General features: G+C 38.5%; 14 non-coding genes across 14 annotated transcripts; all 14 read right to left on the bottom strand.

Annotated features, from left to right (window-relative positions):
* Nucleotides 1–324: 324 nt before the first annotated feature.
* trnaf-gaa (transfer RNA phenylalanine (anticodon GAA)) lies at nucleotides 325–397 on the bottom strand. Its single transcript has one exon. It is a non-coding gene; the product is annotated as a tRNA-Phe (tRNA).
* Nucleotides 398–1,546: 1,149 nt separating this feature from the next.
* Nucleotides 1,547–1,619, bottom strand: trnaf-gaa (transfer RNA phenylalanine (anticodon GAA)). Its single transcript has one exon. It is a non-coding gene; the product is annotated as a tRNA-Phe (tRNA).
* Nucleotides 1,620–2,769: 1,150 nt separating this feature from the next.
* trnaf-gaa (transfer RNA phenylalanine (anticodon GAA)) lies at nucleotides 2,770–2,842 on the bottom strand. Its single transcript has one exon. It is a non-coding gene; the product is annotated as a tRNA-Phe (tRNA).
* A 1,149-nt stretch (nucleotides 2,843–3,991) lies between these two features.
* On the bottom strand, nucleotides 3,992–4,064 carry trnaf-gaa (transfer RNA phenylalanine (anticodon GAA)). The gene has a single exon. It is a non-coding gene; the product is annotated as a tRNA-Phe (tRNA).
* A 1,149-nt stretch (nucleotides 4,065–5,213) lies between these two features.
* trnaf-gaa (transfer RNA phenylalanine (anticodon GAA)) lies at nucleotides 5,214–5,286 on the bottom strand. The gene has a single exon. It is a non-coding gene; the product is annotated as a tRNA-Phe (tRNA).
* A 1,149-nt stretch (nucleotides 5,287–6,435) lies between these two features.
* Nucleotides 6,436–6,508, bottom strand: trnaf-gaa (transfer RNA phenylalanine (anticodon GAA)). Its single transcript has one exon. It is a non-coding gene; the product is annotated as a tRNA-Phe (tRNA).
* Nucleotides 6,509–7,657: 1,149 nt separating this feature from the next.
* trnaf-gaa (transfer RNA phenylalanine (anticodon GAA)) lies at nucleotides 7,658–7,730 on the bottom strand. The gene has a single exon. It is a non-coding gene; the product is annotated as a tRNA-Phe (tRNA).
* Nucleotides 7,731–8,880: 1,150 nt separating this feature from the next.
* On the bottom strand, nucleotides 8,881–8,953 carry trnaf-gaa (transfer RNA phenylalanine (anticodon GAA)). The gene has a single exon. It is a non-coding gene; the product is annotated as a tRNA-Phe (tRNA).
* A 1,150-nt stretch (nucleotides 8,954–10,103) lies between these two features.
* On the bottom strand, nucleotides 10,104–10,176 carry trnaf-gaa (transfer RNA phenylalanine (anticodon GAA)). Its single transcript has one exon. It is a non-coding gene; the product is annotated as a tRNA-Phe (tRNA).
* Nucleotides 10,177–11,325: 1,149 nt separating this feature from the next.
* On the bottom strand, nucleotides 11,326–11,398 carry trnaf-gaa (transfer RNA phenylalanine (anticodon GAA)). Its single transcript has one exon. It is a non-coding gene; the product is annotated as a tRNA-Phe (tRNA).
* A 1,149-nt stretch (nucleotides 11,399–12,547) lies between these two features.
* Nucleotides 12,548–12,620, bottom strand: trnaf-gaa (transfer RNA phenylalanine (anticodon GAA)). Its single transcript has one exon. It is a non-coding gene; the product is annotated as a tRNA-Phe (tRNA).
* A 1,149-nt stretch (nucleotides 12,621–13,769) lies between these two features.
* Nucleotides 13,770–13,842, bottom strand: trnaf-gaa (transfer RNA phenylalanine (anticodon GAA)). The gene has a single exon. It is a non-coding gene; the product is annotated as a tRNA-Phe (tRNA).
* Nucleotides 13,843–14,991: 1,149 nt separating this feature from the next.
* On the bottom strand, nucleotides 14,992–15,064 carry trnaf-gaa (transfer RNA phenylalanine (anticodon GAA)). The gene has a single exon. It is a non-coding gene; the product is annotated as a tRNA-Phe (tRNA).
* Nucleotides 15,065–16,213: 1,149 nt separating this feature from the next.
* trnaf-gaa (transfer RNA phenylalanine (anticodon GAA)) lies at nucleotides 16,214–16,286 on the bottom strand. The gene has a single exon. It is a non-coding gene; the product is annotated as a tRNA-Phe (tRNA).
* Between the last annotated feature and the right edge of the window lie 1,099 nt (nucleotides 16,287–17,385).

Below are 17,385 nucleotides of genomic sequence, written 5' to 3'. Positions count from 1 at the left end.
TTCGTAATGTATAGTACGTTTTGGAAATTCGTAACATCATACGAATTGTAATTCATAACATCTCATACGAAATGGATGATGGACATTCCCAAATAATACATACAATATGAAACGTAACATATCATACTAAATGGAGTATCTTCGATATACATACAGAATAATATGAAATGCTCTGACTACAGGTTGGGTCACAGAGAAAGAATGGAGGAGTTGAGGAGAGGATATTTTGTCCAACCGATATTTTCCCTTTGAACCTGTGTTTCAAACCTGCAACTCTCCGTTTTCCAGGCCAAATGTAGAAGAACTCTGGCAAAATTAATTTCCTGCCGAAACCCGGGATCGAACCAGGGACATTTAGATCTTCAGTCTAACGCTCTCCCAACTGAGCTATTTCGGCTGCTCTGCACAATTATAGCCAGGTGTGTGGTTGGCTGTCTGGTGTATTCAGTTGACTAGGATCAGGAACATTTTCTATTCATCTTTCTCCAACAGCGAGTGACAAATGCCCCACATGGATGGAATAATCACGCACACGTTCTTTTTCAAACTTCTAGAAAGACAATGCTTCCACCTGCTGGTCCCCTGACAAACTCACACATACTTTTAGTTAGCATTTTTGTTGAAATTAGGCTAACCTTTTACTGACGACAGGTACGAAAATGAGCCTCAGTTAATCGGGAGTCTTCTTGCTAACAGACACAGGCTCTCAATGTGTAGTGGAACTTCTAGAAGCACTCAGATAAAATGACCTGTTATTTCATCCGCTGTCCATGAGTAAGTGGTAGTGAACACATCAAATGTGCACTTACCCTTCAGGATGACGCAATATTAATGTGGTCTAACTGACCCATTCATTCTTTATAATTGATATATTATATAAGTTATAGTATTGCTCACAAACACAATTTTAACACATTCTTTGAAAACAAAGTTCTGCTTTTATTTTGTTGAATCATAACTACGTAGGTATCATTTCTATTGCATAAAGGCTTTTAATGTAGCATTTTGAATTTGTGTTTTTCCTTCGCAGAATTGTCCACACTTAAAATTACTTAGCAGAGGATGGTTTCGATCCATCGACCTCTGGGTTATGGGCCCAGCACGCTTCCGCTGCGCCACTCTGCTATCTGGTGATTGCTGGCAGTCAGTTGTGAAAGACAAATTGGAATTCGTAACATATCATACGTTTAGTAAAATCTTAACATATTGTACATTTTGCTCATTCGTAATGTATAGTACGTTTTGGAAATTCGTAACATCATACGAATTGTAATTCATAACATCTCATACGAAATGGATGATGGACATTCCCAAATAATACATACAATATGAAACGTAACATATCATACTAAATGGAGTATCTTCGATATACATACAGAATAATATGAAATGCTCTGACTACAGGTTGGGTCACAGAGAAAGAATGGAGGAGTTGAGGAGAGGATATTTTGTCCAACCGATATTTTCCCTTTGAACCTGTGTTTCAAACCTGCAACTCTCCGTTTTCCAGGCCAAATGTAGAAGAACTCTGGCAAAATTAATTTCCTGCCGAAACCCGGGATCGAACCAGGGACATTTAGATCTTCAGTCTAACGCTCTCCCAACTGAGCTATTTCGGCTGCTCTGCACAATTATAGCCAGGTGTGTGGTTGGCTGTCTGGTGTATTCAGTTGACTAGGATCAGGAACATTTTCTATTCATCTTTCTCCAACAGCGAGTGACAAATGCCCCACATGGATGGAATAATCACGCACACGTTCTTTTTCAAACTTCTAGAAAGACAATGCTTCCACCTGCTGGTCCCCTGACAAACTCACACATACTTTTAGTTAGCATTTTTGTTGAAATTAGGCTAACCTTTTACTGACGACAGGTACGAAAATGAGCCTCAGTTAATCGGGAGTCTTCTTGCTAACAGACACAGGCTCTCAATGTGTAGTGGAACTTCTAGAAGCACTCAGATAAAATGACCTGTTATTTCATCCGCTGTCCATGAGTAAGTGGTAGTGAACACATCAAATGTGCACTTACCCTTCAGGATGACGCAATATTAATGTGGTCTAACTGACCCATTCATTCTTTATAATTGATATATTATATAAGTTATAGTATTGCTCACAAACACAATTTTAACAAATTCTTTGAAAACAAAGTTCTCCTTTTATTTTGATGAATCATAACTACGTAGGTATCATTTCTATTGCATAAAGGCTTTTAATGTAGCATTTTTAATTTGTGTTTTTCCTTCGCAGAATTGTCCACACTTAAAATTACTTAGCAGAGGATGGTTTCGATCCAGCGACCTCTGGGTTATGGGCCCAGCACGCTTCCGCTGCGCCACTCTGCTATCTGGTGATTGGTGGGAGTCAGTTGTGAAAGACAAATTGGAATTCGTAACATATCATACGTTTAGTAAAATCTTAACATATTGTACATTTTGCCCTATTCGTAATGTATAGTACGTTTTGGAAATTCGTAACATCATACGAATTGTAATTCATAACATCTCATACGAAATGGATGATGGACATTCCCAAATAATACATACAATATGAAACGTAACATATCATACTAAATGGAGTATCTTCGATATACATACAGAATAATATGAAATGCTCTGACTACAGGTTGGGTCACAGAGAAAGAATGGAGGAGTTGAGGAGAGGATATTTTGTCCAACCGATATTTTCCCTTTGAACCTGTGTTTCAAACCTGCAACTCTCCGTTTTCCAGGCCAAATGTAGAAGAACTCTGGCAAAATTAATTTCCTGCCGAAACCCGGGATCGAACCAGGGACATTTAGATCTTCAGTCTAACGCTCTCCCAACTGAGCTATTTCGGCTGTTCTGCAAAATTATAGCCAGGTGTGTGGTTGGCTGTCTGGTGTATTCAGTTGACTAGGATCAGGAATATTTTCTATTCATCTTTCTCCAACAGCGAGTGACAAATGCCCCACATGGATGGAATAATCACGCACACGTTCTTTTTCAAACTTCTAGAAAGACAATGCTTCCACCTGCTGGTCCCCTGACAAACTCACACATACTTTTAGTTAGCATTTTTGTTGAAATTAGGCTAACCTTTTACTGACGACAGGTACGAAAATGAGCCTCAGTTAATCGGGAGTCTTCTTGCTAACAGACACAGGCTCTCAATGTGTAGTGGAACTTCTAGAAGCACTCAGATAAAATGACCTGTTATTTCATCCGCTGTCCATGAGTAAGTGGTAGTGAACACATCAAATGTGCACTTACCCTTCAGGATGACGCAATATTAATGTGGTCTAACTGACCCATTCATTCTTTATAATTGATATATTATATAAGTTATAGTATTGCTCACAAACACAATTTTAACACATTCTTTGAAAACAAAGTTCTGCTTTTATTTTGTTGAATCATAACTACGTAGGTATCATTTCTATTGCATAAAGGCTTTTAATGTAGCATTTTGAATTTGTGTTTTTCCTTCGCAGAATTGTCCACACTTAAAATTACTTAGCAGAGGATGGTTTCGATCCATCGACCTCTGGGTTATGGGCCCAGCACGCTTCCGCTGCGCCACTCTGCTATCTGGTGATTGCTGGCAGTCAGTTGTGAAAGACAAATTGGAATTCGTAACATATCATACGTTTAGTAAAATCTTAACATTTTGTACATTTTGCTCATTCGTAATGTATAGTACGTTTTGGAAATTCGTAACATCATACGAATTGTAATTCATAACATCTCATACGAAATGGATGATGGACATTCCCAAATAATACATACAATATGAAACGTAACATATCATACTAAATGGAGTATCTTCGATATACATACAGAATAATATGAAATGCTCTGACTACAGGTTGGGTCACAGAGAAAGAATGGAGGAGTTGAGGAGAGGATATTTTGTCCAACCGATATTTTCCCTTTGAACCTGTGTTTCAAACCTGCAACTCTCCGTTTTCCAGGCCAAATGTAGAAGAACTCTGGCAAAATTAATTTCCTGCCGAAACCCGGGATCGAACCAGGGACATTTAGATCTTCAGTCTAACGCTCTCCCAACTGAGCTATTTCGGCTGCTCTGCACAATTATAGCCAGGTGTGTGGTTGGCTGTCTGGTGTATTCAGTTGACTAGGATCAGGAACATTTTCTATTCATCTTTCTCCAACAGCGAGTGACAAATGCCCCACATGGATGGAATAATCACGCACACGTTCTTTTTCAAACTTCTAGAAAGACAATGCTTCCACCTGCTGGTCCCCTGACAAACTCACACATACTTTTAGTTAGCATTTTTGTTGAAATTAGGCTAACCTTTTACTGACGACAGGTACGAAAATGAGCCTCAGTTAATCGGGAGTCTTCTTGCTAACAGACACAGGCTCTCAATGTGTAGTGGAACTTCTAGAAGCACTCAGATAAAATGACCTGTTATTTCATCCGCTGTCCATGAGTAAGTGGTAGTGAACACATCAAATGTGCACTTACCCTTCAGGATGACGCAATATTAATGTGGTCTAACTGACCCATTCATTCTTTATAATTGATATATTATATAAGTTATAGTATTGCTCACAAACACAATTTTAACACATTCTTTGAAAACAAAGTTCTGCTTTTATTTTGTTGAATCATAACTACGTAGGTATCATTTCTATTGCGTAAAGGCTTTTAATGTAGCATTTTTAATTTGTGTTTTTCCTTCGCAGAATTGTCCACACTTAAAATTACTTAGCAGAGGATGGTTTCGATCCATCGACCTCTGGGTTATGGGCCCAGCACGCTTCCGCTGCGCCACTCTGCTATCTGGTGATTGGTGGCAGTCAGTTGTGAAAGACAAATTGGAATTCGTAACATATCATACGTTTAGTAAAATCTTAACATATTGTACATTTTGCTCATTCGTAATGTATAGTACGTTTTGGAAATTCGTAACATCATACGAATTGTAATTCATAACATCTCATACGAAATGGATGATGGACATTCCCAAATAATACATACAATATGAAACGTAACATATCATACTAAATGGAGTATCTTCGATATACATACAGAATAATATGAAATGCTCTGACTACAGGTTGGGTCACAGAGAAAGAATGGAGGAGTTGAGGAGAGGATATTTTGTCCAACCGATATTTTCCCTTTGAACCTGTGTTTCAAACCTGCAACTCTCCGTTTTCCAGGCCAAATGTAGAAGAACTCTGGCAAAATTAATTTCCTGCCGAAACCCGGGATCGAACCAGGGACATTTAGATCTTCAGTCTAACGCTCTCCCAACTGAGCTATTTCGGCTGCTCTGCACAATTATAGCCAGGTGTGTGGTTGGCTGTCTGGTGTATTCAGTTGACTAGGATCAGGAACATTTTCTATTCATCTTTCTCCAACAGCGAGTGACAAATGCCCCACATGGATGGAATAATCACGCACACGTTCTTTTTCAAACTTCTAGAAAGACAATGCTTCCACCTGCTGGTCCCCTGACAAACTCACACATACTTTTAGTTAGCATTTTTGTTGAAATTAGGCTAACCTTTTACTGACGACAGGTACGAAAATGAGCCTCAGTTAATCGGGAGTCTTCTTGCTAACAGACACAGGCTCTCAATGTGTAGTGGAACTTCTAGAAGCACTCAGATAAAATGACCTGTTATTTCATCCGCTGTCCATGAGTAAGTGGGAGTGAACACATCAAATGTGCACTTACCCTTCAGGATGACGCAATATTAATGTGGTCTAACTGACCCATTCATTCTTTATAATTGATATATTATATAAGTTATAGTATTGCTCACAAACACAATTTTAACACATTCTTTGAAAACAAAGTTCTGCTTTTATTTTGTTGAATCATAACTACGTAGGTATCATTTCTATTGCATAAAGGCTTTTAATGTAGCATTTTTAATTTGTGTTTTTCCTTCGCAGAATTGTCCACACTTAAAATAACTTAGCAGAGGATGGTTTCGATCCATCGACCTCTGGGTTATGGGCCCAGCACGCTTCCGCTGCGCCACTCTGCTATCTGGTGATTGATGGCAGTCAGTTGTGAAAGACAAATTGGAATTCGTAACATATCATACGTTTAGTAAAATCTTAACATATTGTACATTTTGCTCATTCGTAATGTATAGTACGTTTTGGAAATTCGTAACATCATACGAATTGTAATTCATAACATCTCATACGAAATGGATGATGGACATTCCCAAATAATACATACAATATGAAACGTAACATATCATACTAAATGGAGTATCTTCGATATACATACAGAATAATATGAAATGCTCTGACTACAGGTTGGGTCACAGAGAAAGAATGGAGGAGTTGAGGAGAGGATATTTTGTCCAACCGATATTTTCCCTTTGAACCTGTGTTTCAAACCTGCAACTCTCCGTTTTCCAGGCCAAATGTAGAAGAACTCTGGCAAAATTAATTTCCTGCCGAAACCCGGGATCGAACCAGGGACATTTAGATCTTCAGTCTAACGCTCTCCCAACTGAGCTATTTCGGCTGCTCTGCACATTTATAGCCAAGTGTGTGGTTGGCTGTCTGGTGTATTCAGTTGACTAGGATCAGGAATATTTTCTATTCATCTTTCTCCAACAGCGAGTGACAAATGCCCCACATGGATGGAATAATCACGCACACGTTCTTTTTCAAACTTCTAGAAAGACAATGCTTCCACCTGCTGGTCCCCTGACAAACTCACACATACTTTTAGTTGGAATTTTTGTTGAAATTAGGCTAACCTTTTACTGACGACAGGTACGAAAATGAGCCTCAGTTAATCGGGAGTCTTCTTGCTAACAGACACAGGCTCTCAATGTGTAGTGGAACTTCTAGAAGCACTCAGATAAAATGACCTGTTATTTCATCCGCTGTCCATGAGTAAGTGGTAGTGAACACATCAAATGTGCACTTACCCTTCAGGATGACGCAATATTAATGTGGTCTAACTGACCCATTCATTCTTTATAATTGATATATTATATAAGTTATAGTATTGCTCACAAACACAATTTTAACACATTCTTTGAAAACAAAGTTCTGCTTTTATTTTGTTGAATCATAACTACGTAGGTATCATTTCTATTGCGTAAAGGCTTTTAATGTAGCATTTTTAATTTGTGTTTTTCCTTCGCAGAATTGTCCACACTTAAAATTACTTAGCAGAGGATGGTTTCGATCCATCGACCTCTGGGTTATGGGCCCAGCACGCTTCCGCTGCGCCACTCTGCTATCTGGTGATTGGTGGCAGTCAGTTGTGAAAGACAAATTGGAATTCGTAACATATCATACGTTTAGTAAAATCTTAACATATTGTACATTTTGCTCATTCGTAATGTATAGTACGTTTTGGAAATTCGTAACATCATACGAATTGTAATTCATAACATCTCATACGAAATGGATGATGGACATTCCCAAATAATACATACAATATGAAACGTAACATATCATACTAAATGGAGTATCTTCGATATACATACAGAATAATATGAAATGCTCTGACTACAGGTTGGGTCACAGAGAAAGAATGGAGGAGTTGAGGAGAGGATATTTTGTCCAACCGATATTTTCCCTTTGAACCTGTGTTTCAAACCTGCAACTCTCCGTTTTCCAGGCCAAATGTAGAAGAACTCTGGCAAAATTAATTTCCTGCCGAAACCCGGGATCGAACCAGGGACATTTAGATCTTCAGTCTAACGCTCTCCCAACTGAGCTATTTCGGCTGCTCTGCACAATTATAGCCAGGTGTGTGGTTGGCTGTCTGGTGTATTCAGTTGACTAGGATCAGGAATATTTTCTATTCATCTTTCTCCAACAGCGAGTGACAAATGCCCCACATGGATGGAATAATCACGCACACGTTCTTTTTCAAACTTCTAGAAAGACAATGCTTCCACCTGCTGGTCCCCTGACAAACTCACACATACTTTTAGTTAGCATTTTTGTTGAAATTAGGCTAACCTTTTACTGACGACAGGTACGAAAATGAGCCTCAGTTAATCGGGAGTCTTCTTGCTAACAGACACAGGCTCTCAATGTGTAGTGGAACTTCTAGAAGCACTCAGATAAAATGACCTGTTATTTCATCCGCTGTCCATGAGTAAGTGGTAGTGAACACATCAAATTTGCACTTACCCTTCAGGATGACGCAATATTAATGTGGTCTAACTGACCCATTCATTCTTTATAATTGATATATTATATAAGTTATAGAATTGCTCACAAACACAATTTTAACAAATTCTTTGAAAACAAAGTTCTCCTTTTATTTTGATGAATCATAACTACGTAGGTATCATTTCTATTGCATAAAGGCTTTTAATGTAGCATTTTTAATTTGTGTTTTTCCTTCGCAGAATTGTCCACACTTAAAATTACTTAGCAGAGGATGGTTTCGATCCAGCGACCTCTGGGTTATGGGCCCAGCACGCTTCCGCTGCGCCACTCTGCTATCTGGTGATTGGTGGCAGTCAGTTGTGAAAGACAAATTGGAATTCGTAACATATCATACGTTTAGTAAAATCTTAACATATTGTACATTTTGCCCTATTCGTAATGTATAGTACGTTTTGGAAATTCGTAACATCATACGAATTGTAATTCATAACATCTCATACGAAATGGATGATGGACATTCCCAAATAATACATACAATATGAAACGTAACATATCATACTAAATGGAGTATCTTCGATATACATACAGAATAATATGAAATGCTCTGACTACAGGTTGGGTCACAGAGAAAGAATGGAGGAGTTGAGGAGAGGATATTTTGTCCAACCGATATTTTCCCTTTGAACCTGTGTTTCAAACCTGCAACTCTCCGTTTTCCAGGCCAAATGTAGAAGAACTCTGGCAAAATTAATTTCCTGCCGAAACCCGGGATCGAACCAGGGACATTTAGATCTTCAGTCTAACGCTCTCCCAACTGAGCTATTTCGGCTGCTCTGCAAAATTATAGCCAGGTGTGTGGTTGGCTGTCTGGTGTATTCAGTTGACTAGGATCAGGAATATTTTCTATTCATCTTTCTCCAACAGCGAGTGACAAATGCCCCACATGGATGGAATAATCACGCACACGTTCTTTTTCAAACTTCTAGAAAGACAATGCTTCCACCTGCTGGTCCCCTGACAAACTCACACATACTTTTAGTTAGCATTTTTGTTGAAATTAGGCTAACCTTTTACTGACGACAGGTACGAAAATGAGCCTCAGTTAATCGGGAGTCTTCTTGCTAACAGACACAGGCTCTCAATGTGTAGTGGAACTTCTAGAAGCACTCAGATAAAATGACCTGTTATTTCATCCGCTGTCCATGAGTAAGTGGTAGTGAACACATCAAATGTGCACTTACCCTTCAGGATGACGCAATATTAATGTGGTCTAACTGACCCATTCATTCTTTATAATTGATATATTATATAAGTTATAGTATTGCTCACAAACACAATTTTAACAAATTCTTTGAAAACAAAGTTCTCCTTTTATTTTGATGAATCATAACTACGTAGGTATCATTTCTATTGCATAAAGGCTTTTAATGTAGCATTTTTAATTTGTGTTTTTCCTTCGCAGAATTGTCCACACTTAAAATTACTTAGCAGAGGATGGTTTCGATCCAGCGACCTCTGGGTTATGGGCCCAGCACGCTTCCGCTGCGCCACTCTGCTATCTGGTGATTGGTGGGAGTCAGTTGTGAAAGACAAATTGGAATTCGTAACATATCATACGTTTAGTAAAATCTTAACATATTGTACATTTTGCCCTATTCGTAATGTATAGTACGTTTTGGAAATTCGTAACATCATACGAATTGTAATTCATAACATCTCATACGAAATGGATGATGGACATTCCCAAATAATACATACAATATGAAACGTAACATATCATACTAAATGGAGTATCTTCGATATACATACAGAATAATATGAAATGCTCTGACTACAGGTTGGGTCACAGAGAAAGAATGGAGGAGTTGAGGAGAGGATATTTTGTCCAACCGATATTTTCCCTTTGAACCTGTGTTTCAAACCTGCAACTCTCCGTTTTCCAGGCCAAATGTAGAAGAACTCTGGCAAAATTAATTTCCTGCCGAAACCCGGGATCGAACCAGGGACATTTAGATCTTCAGTCTAACGCTCTCCCAACTGAGCTATTTCGGCTGCTCTGCACAATTATAGCCAGGTGTGTGGTTGGCTGTCTGGTGTATTCAGTTGACTAGGATCAGGAATATTTTCTATTCATCTTTCTCCAACAGCGAGTGACAAATGCCCCACATGGATGGAATAATCACGCACACGTTCTTTTTCAAACTTCTAGAAAGACAATGCTTCCACCTGCTGGTCCCCTGACAAACTCACACATACTTTTAGTTAGCATTTTTGTTGAAATTAGGCTAACCTTTTACTGACGACAGGTACGAAAATGAGCCTCAGTTAATCGGGAGTCTTCTTGCTAACAGACACAGGCTCTCAATGTGTAGTGGAACTTCTAGAAGCACTCAGATAAAATGACCTGTTATTTCATCCGCTGTCCATGAGTAAGTGGTAGTGAACACATCAAATGTGCACTTACCCTTCAGGATGACGCAATATTAATGTGGTCTAACTGACCCATTCATTCTTTATAATTGATATATTATATAAGTTATAGTATTGCTCACAAACACAATTTTAACACATTCTTTGAAAACAAAGTTCTGCTTTTATTTTGTTGAATCATAACTACGTAGGTATCATTTCTATTGCATAAAGGCTTTTAATGTAGCATTTTTAATTTGTGTTTTTCCTTCGCAGAATTGTCCACACTTAAAATTACTTAGCAGAGGATGGTTTCGATCCATCGACCTCTGGGTTATGGGCCCAGCACGCTTCCGCTGCGCCACTCTGCTATCTGGTGATTGGTGGCAGTCAGTTGTGAAAGACAAATTGGAATTCGTAACATATCATACGTTTAGTAAAATCTTAACATATTGTACATTTTGCTCATTCGTAATGTATAGTACGTTTTGGAAATTCGTAACATCATACGAATTGTAATTCATAACATCTCATACGAAATGGATGATGGACATTCCCAAATAATACATACAATATGAAACGTAACATATCATACTAAATGGAGTATCTTCGATATACATACAGAATAATATGAAATGCTCTGACTACAGGTTGGGTCACAGAGAAAGAATGGAGGAGTTGAGGAGAGGATATTTTGTCCAACCGATATTTTCCCTTTGAACCTGTGTTTCAAACCTGCAACTCTCCGTTTTCCAGGCCAAATGTAGAAGAACTCTGGCAAAATTAATTTCCTGCCGAAACCCGGGATCGAACCAGGGACATTTAGATCTTCAGTCTAACGCTCTCCCAACTGAGCTATTTCGGCTGCTCTGCACAATTATAGCCAGGTGTGTGGTTGGCTGTCTGGTGTATTCAGTTGACTAGGATCAGGAATATTTTCTATTCATCTTTCTCCAACAGCGAGTGACAAATGCCCCACATGGATGGAATAATCACGCACACGTTCTTTTTCAAACTTCTAGAAAGACAATGCTTCCACCTGCTGGTCCCCTGACAAACTCACACATACTTTTAGTTAGCATTTTTGTTGAAATTAGGCTAACCTTTTACTGACGACAGGTACGAAAATGAGCCTCAGTTAATCGGGAGTCTTCTTGCTAACAGACACAGGCTCTCAATGTGTAGTGGAACTTCTAGAAGCACTCAGATAAAATGACCTGTTATTTCATCCGCTGTCCATGAGTAAGTGGTAGTGAACACATCAAATGTGCACTTACCCTTCAGGATGACGCAATATTAATGTGGTCTAACTGACCCATTCATTCTTTATAATTGATATATTATATAAGTTATAGTATTGCTCACAAACACAATTTTAACACATTCTTTGAAAACAAAGTTCTGCTTTTATTTTGTTGAATCATAACTACGTAGGTATCATTTCTATTGCATAAAGGCTTTTAATGTAGCATTTTTAATTTGTGTTTTTCCTTCGCAGAATTGTCCACACTTAAAATTACTTAGCAGAGGATGGTTTCGATCCATCGACCTCTGGGTTATGGGCCCAGCACGCTTCCGCTGCGCCACTCTGCTATCTGGTGATTGGTGGCAGTCAGTTGTGAAAGACAAATTGGAATTCGTAACATATCATACGTTTAGTAAAATCTTAACATATTGTACATTTTGCTCATTCGTAATGTATAGTACGTTTTGGAAATTCGTAACATCATACGAATTGTAATTCATAACATCTCATACGAAATGGATGATGGACATTCCCAAATAATACATACAATATGAAACGTAACATATCATACTAAATGGAGTATCTTCGATATACATACAGAATAATATGAAATGCTCTGACTACAGGTTGGGTCACAGAGAAAGAATGGAGGAGTTGAGGAGAGGATATTTTGTCCAACCGATATTTTCCCTTTGAACCTGTGTTTCAAACCTGCAACTCTCCGTTTTCCAGGCCAAATGTAGAAGAACTCTGGCAAAATTAATTTCCTGCCGAAACCCGGGATCGAACCAGGGACATTTAGATCTTCAGTCTAACGCTCTCCCAACTGAGCTATTTCGGCTGCTCTGCACAATTATAGCCAGGTGTGTGGTTGGCTGTCTGGTGTATTCAGTTGACTAGGATCAGGAATATTTTCTATTCATCTTTCTCCAACAGCGAGTGACAAATGCCCCACATGGATGGAATAATCACGCACACGTTCTTTTTCAAACTTCTAGAAAGACAATGCTTCCACCTGCTGGTCCCCTGACAAACTCACACATACTTTTAGTTAGCATTTTTGTTGAAATTAGGCTAACCTTTTACTGACGACAGGTACGAAAATGAGCCTCAGTTAATCGGGAGTCTTCTTGCTAACAGACACAGGCTCTCAATGTGTAGTGGAACTTCTAGAAGCACTCAGATAAAATGACCTGTTATTTCATCCGCTGTCCATGAGTAAGTGGTAGTGAACACATCAAATGTGCACTTACCCTTCAGGATGACGCAATATTAATGTGGTCTAACTGACCCATTCATTCTTTATAATTGATATATTATATAAGTTATAGTATTGCTCACAAACACAATTTTAACACATTCTTTGAAAACAAAGTTCTGCTTTTATTTTGTTGAATCATAACTACGTAGGTATCATTTCTATTGCATAAAGGCTTTTAATGTAGCATTTTTAATTTGTGTTTTTCCTTCGCAGAATTGTCCACACTTAAAATTACTTAGCAGAGGATGGTTTCGATCCATCGACCTCTGGGTTATGGGCCCAGCACGCTTCCGCTGCGCCACTCTGCTATCTGGTGATTGGTGGCAGTCAGTTGTGAAAGACAAATTGGAATTCGTAACATATCATACGTTTAGTAAAATCTTAACATATTGTACATTTTGCTCATTCGTAATGTATAGTACGTTTTGGAAATTCGTAACATCATACGAATTGTAATTCATAACATCTCATACGAAATGGATGATGGACATTCCCAAATAATACATACAATATGAAACGTAACATATCATACTAAATGGAGTATCTTCGATATACATACAGAATAATATGAAATGCTCTGACTACAGGTTGGGTCACAGAGAAAGAATGGAGGAGTTGAGGAGAGGATATTTTGTCCAACCGATATTTTCCCTTTGAACCTGTGTTTCAAACCTGCAACTCTCCGTTTTCCAGGCCAAATGTAGAAGAACTCTGGCAAAATTAATTTCCTGCCGAAACCCGGGATCGAACCAGGGACATTTAGATCTTCAGTCTAACGCTCTCCCAACTGAGCTATTTCGGCTGCTCTGCACAATTATAGCCAGGTGTGTGGTTGGCTGTCTGGTGTATTCAGTTGACTAGGATCAGGAACATTTTCTATTCATCTTTCTCCAACAGCGAGTGACAAATGCCCCACATGGATGGAATAATCACGCACACGTTCTTTTTCAAACTTCTAGAAAGACAATGCTTCCACCTGCTGGTCCCCTGACAAACTCACACATACTTTTAGTTAGCATTTTTGTTGAAATTAGGCTAACCTTTTACTGACGACAGGTACGAAAATGAGCCTCAGTTAATCGGGAGTCTTCTTGCTAACAGACACAGGCTCTCAATGTGTAGTGGAACTTCTAGAAGCACTCAGATAAAATGACCTGTTATTTCATCCGCTGTCCATGAGTAAGTGGTAGTGAACACATCAAATGTGCACTTACCCTTCAGGATGACGCAATATTAATGTGGTCTAACTGACCCATTCATTCTTTATAATTGATATATTATATAAGTTATAGTATTGCTCACAAACACAATTTTAACACATTCTTTGAAAACAAAGTTCTGCTTTTATTTTGTTGAATCATAACTACGTAGGTATCATTTCTATTGCATAAAGGCTTTTAATGTAGCATTTTTAATTTGTGTTTTTCCTTCGCAGAATTGTCCACACTTAAAATTACTTAGCAGAGGATGGTTTCGATCCATCGACCTCTGGGTTATGGGCCCAGCACGCTTCCGCTGCGCCACTCTGCTATCTGGTGATTGGTGGCAGTCAGTTGTGAAAGACAAATTGGAATTCGTAACATATCATACGTTTAGTAAAATCTTAACATATTGTACATTTTGCTCATTCGTAATGTATAGTACGTTTTGGAAATTCGTAACATCATACGAATTGTAATTCATAACATCTCATACGAAATGGATGATGGACATTCCCAAATAATACATACAATATGAAACGTAACATATCATACTAAATGGAGTATCTTCGATATACATACAGAATAATATGAAATGCTCTGACTACAGGTTGGGTCACAGAGAAAGAATGGAGGAGTTGAGGAGAGGATATTTTGTCCAACCGATATTTTCCCTTTGAACCTGTGTTTCAAACCTGCAACTCTCCGTTTTCCAGGCCAAATGTAGAAGAACTCTGGCAAAATTAATTTCCTGCCGAAACCCGGGATCGAACCAGGGACATTTAGATCTTCAGTCTAACGCTCTCCCAACTGAGCTATTTCGGCTGCTCTGCACAATTATAGCCAGGTGTGTGGTTGGCTGTCTGGTGTATTCAGTTGACTAGGATCAGGAATATTTTCTATTCATCTTTCTCCAACAGCGAGTGACAAATGCCCCACATGGATGGAATAATCACGCACACGTTCTTTTTCAAACTTCTAGAAAGACAATGCTTCCACCTGCTGGTCCCCTGACAAACTCACACATACTTTTAGTTGGAATTTTTGTTGAAATTAGGCTAACCTTTTACTGACGACAGGTACGAAAATGAGCCTCAGTTAATCGGGAGTCTTCTTGCTAACAGACACAGGCTCTCAATGTGTAGTGGAACTTCTAGAAGCACTCAGATAAAATGACCTGTTATTTCATCCGCTGTCCATGAGTAAGTGGTAGTGAACACATCAAATGTGCACTTACCCTTCAGGATGACGCAATATTAATGTGGTCTAACTGACCCATTCATTCTTTATAATTGATATATTATATAAGTTATAGTATTGCTCACAAACACAATTTTAACACATTCTTTGAAAACAAAGTTCTGCTTTTATTTTGTTGAATCATAACTACGTAGGTATCATTTCTATTGCGTAAAGGCTTTTAATGTAGCATTTTTAATTTGTGTTTTTCCTTCGCAGAATTGTCCACACTTAAAATTACTTAGCAGAGGATGGTTTCGATCCATCGACCTCTGGGTTATGGGCCCAGCACGCTTCCGCTGCGCCACTCTGCTATCTGGTGATTGGTGGCAGTCAGTTGTGAAAGACAAATTGGAATTCGTAACATATCATACGTTTAGTAAAATCTTAACATATTGTACATTTTGCTCATTCGTAATGTATAGTACGTTTTGGAAATTCGTAACATCATACGAATTGTAATTCATAACATCTCATACGAAATGGATGATGGACATTCCCAAATAATACATACAATATGAAACGTAACATATCATACTAAATGGAGTATCTTCGATATACATACAGAATAATATGAAATGCTCTGACTACAGGTTGGGTCACAGAGAAAGAATGGAGGAGTTGAGGAGAGGATATTTTGTCCAACCGATATTTTCCCTTTGAACCTGTGTTTCAAACCTGCAACTCTCCGTTTTCCAGGCCAAATGTAGAAGAACTCTGGCAAAATTAATTTCCTGCCGAAACCCGGGATCGAACCAGGGACATTTAGATCTTCAGTCTAACGCTCTCCCAACTGAGCTATTTCGGCTGCTCTGCACAATTATAGCCAGGTGTGTGGTTGGCTGTCTGGTGTATTCAGTTGACTAGGATCAGGAATATTTTCTATTCATCTTTCTCCAACAGCGAGTGACAAATGCCCCACATGGATGGAATAATCACGCACACGTTCTTTTTCAAACTTCTAGAAAGACAATGCTTCCACCTGCTGGTCCCCTGACAAACTCACACATACTTTTAGTTGGAATTTTTGTTGAAATTAGGCTAACCTTTTACTGACGACAGGTACGAAAATGAGCCTCAGTTAATCGGGAGTCTTCTTGCTAACAGACACAGGCTCTCAATGTGTAGTGGAACTTCTAGAAGCACTCAGATAAAATGACCTGTTATTTCATCCGCTGTCCATGAGTAAGTGGTAGTGAACACATCAAATGTGCACTTACCCTTCAGGATGACGCAATATTAATGTGGTCTAACTGACCCATTCATTCTTTATAATTGATATATTATATAAGTTATAGTATTGCTCACAAACACAATTTTAACACATTCTTTGAAAACAAAGTTCTGCTTTTATTTTGTTGAATCATAACTACGTAGGTATCATTTCTATTGCGTAAAGGCTTTTAATGTAGCATTTTTAATTTGTGTTTTTCCTTCGCAGAATTGTCCACACTTAAAATTACTTAGCAGAGGATGGTTTCGATCCATCGACCTCTGGGTTATGGGCCCAGCACGCTTCCGCTGCGCCACTCTGCTATCTGGTGATTGGTGGCAGTCAGTTGTGAAAGACAAATTGGAATTCGTAACATATCATACGTTTAGTAAAATCTTAACATATTGTACATTTTGCTCATTCGTAATGTATAGTACGTTTTGGAAATTCGTAACATCATACGAATTGTAATTCATAACATCTCATACGAAATGGATGATGGACATTCCCAAATAATACATACAATATGAAACGTAACATATCATACTAAATGGAGTATCTTCGATATACATACAGAATAATATGAAATGCTCTGACTACAGGTTGGGTCACAGAGAAAGAATGGAGGAGTTGAGGAGAGGATATTTTGTCCAACCGATATTTTCCCTTTGAACCTGTGTTTCAAACCTGCAAC

Source organism: Salvelinus fontinalis, unplaced genomic scaffold, assembly GCF_029448725.1.
Source record: "Salvelinus fontinalis isolate EN_2023a unplaced genomic scaffold, ASM2944872v1 scaffold_1634, whole genome shotgun sequence".
Classification (NCBI taxonomy): domain Eukaryota; kingdom Metazoa; phylum Chordata; class Actinopteri; order Salmoniformes; family Salmonidae; genus Salvelinus; species Salvelinus fontinalis.
This window is presented reverse-complemented; position numbering and strand designations above follow the sequence as displayed.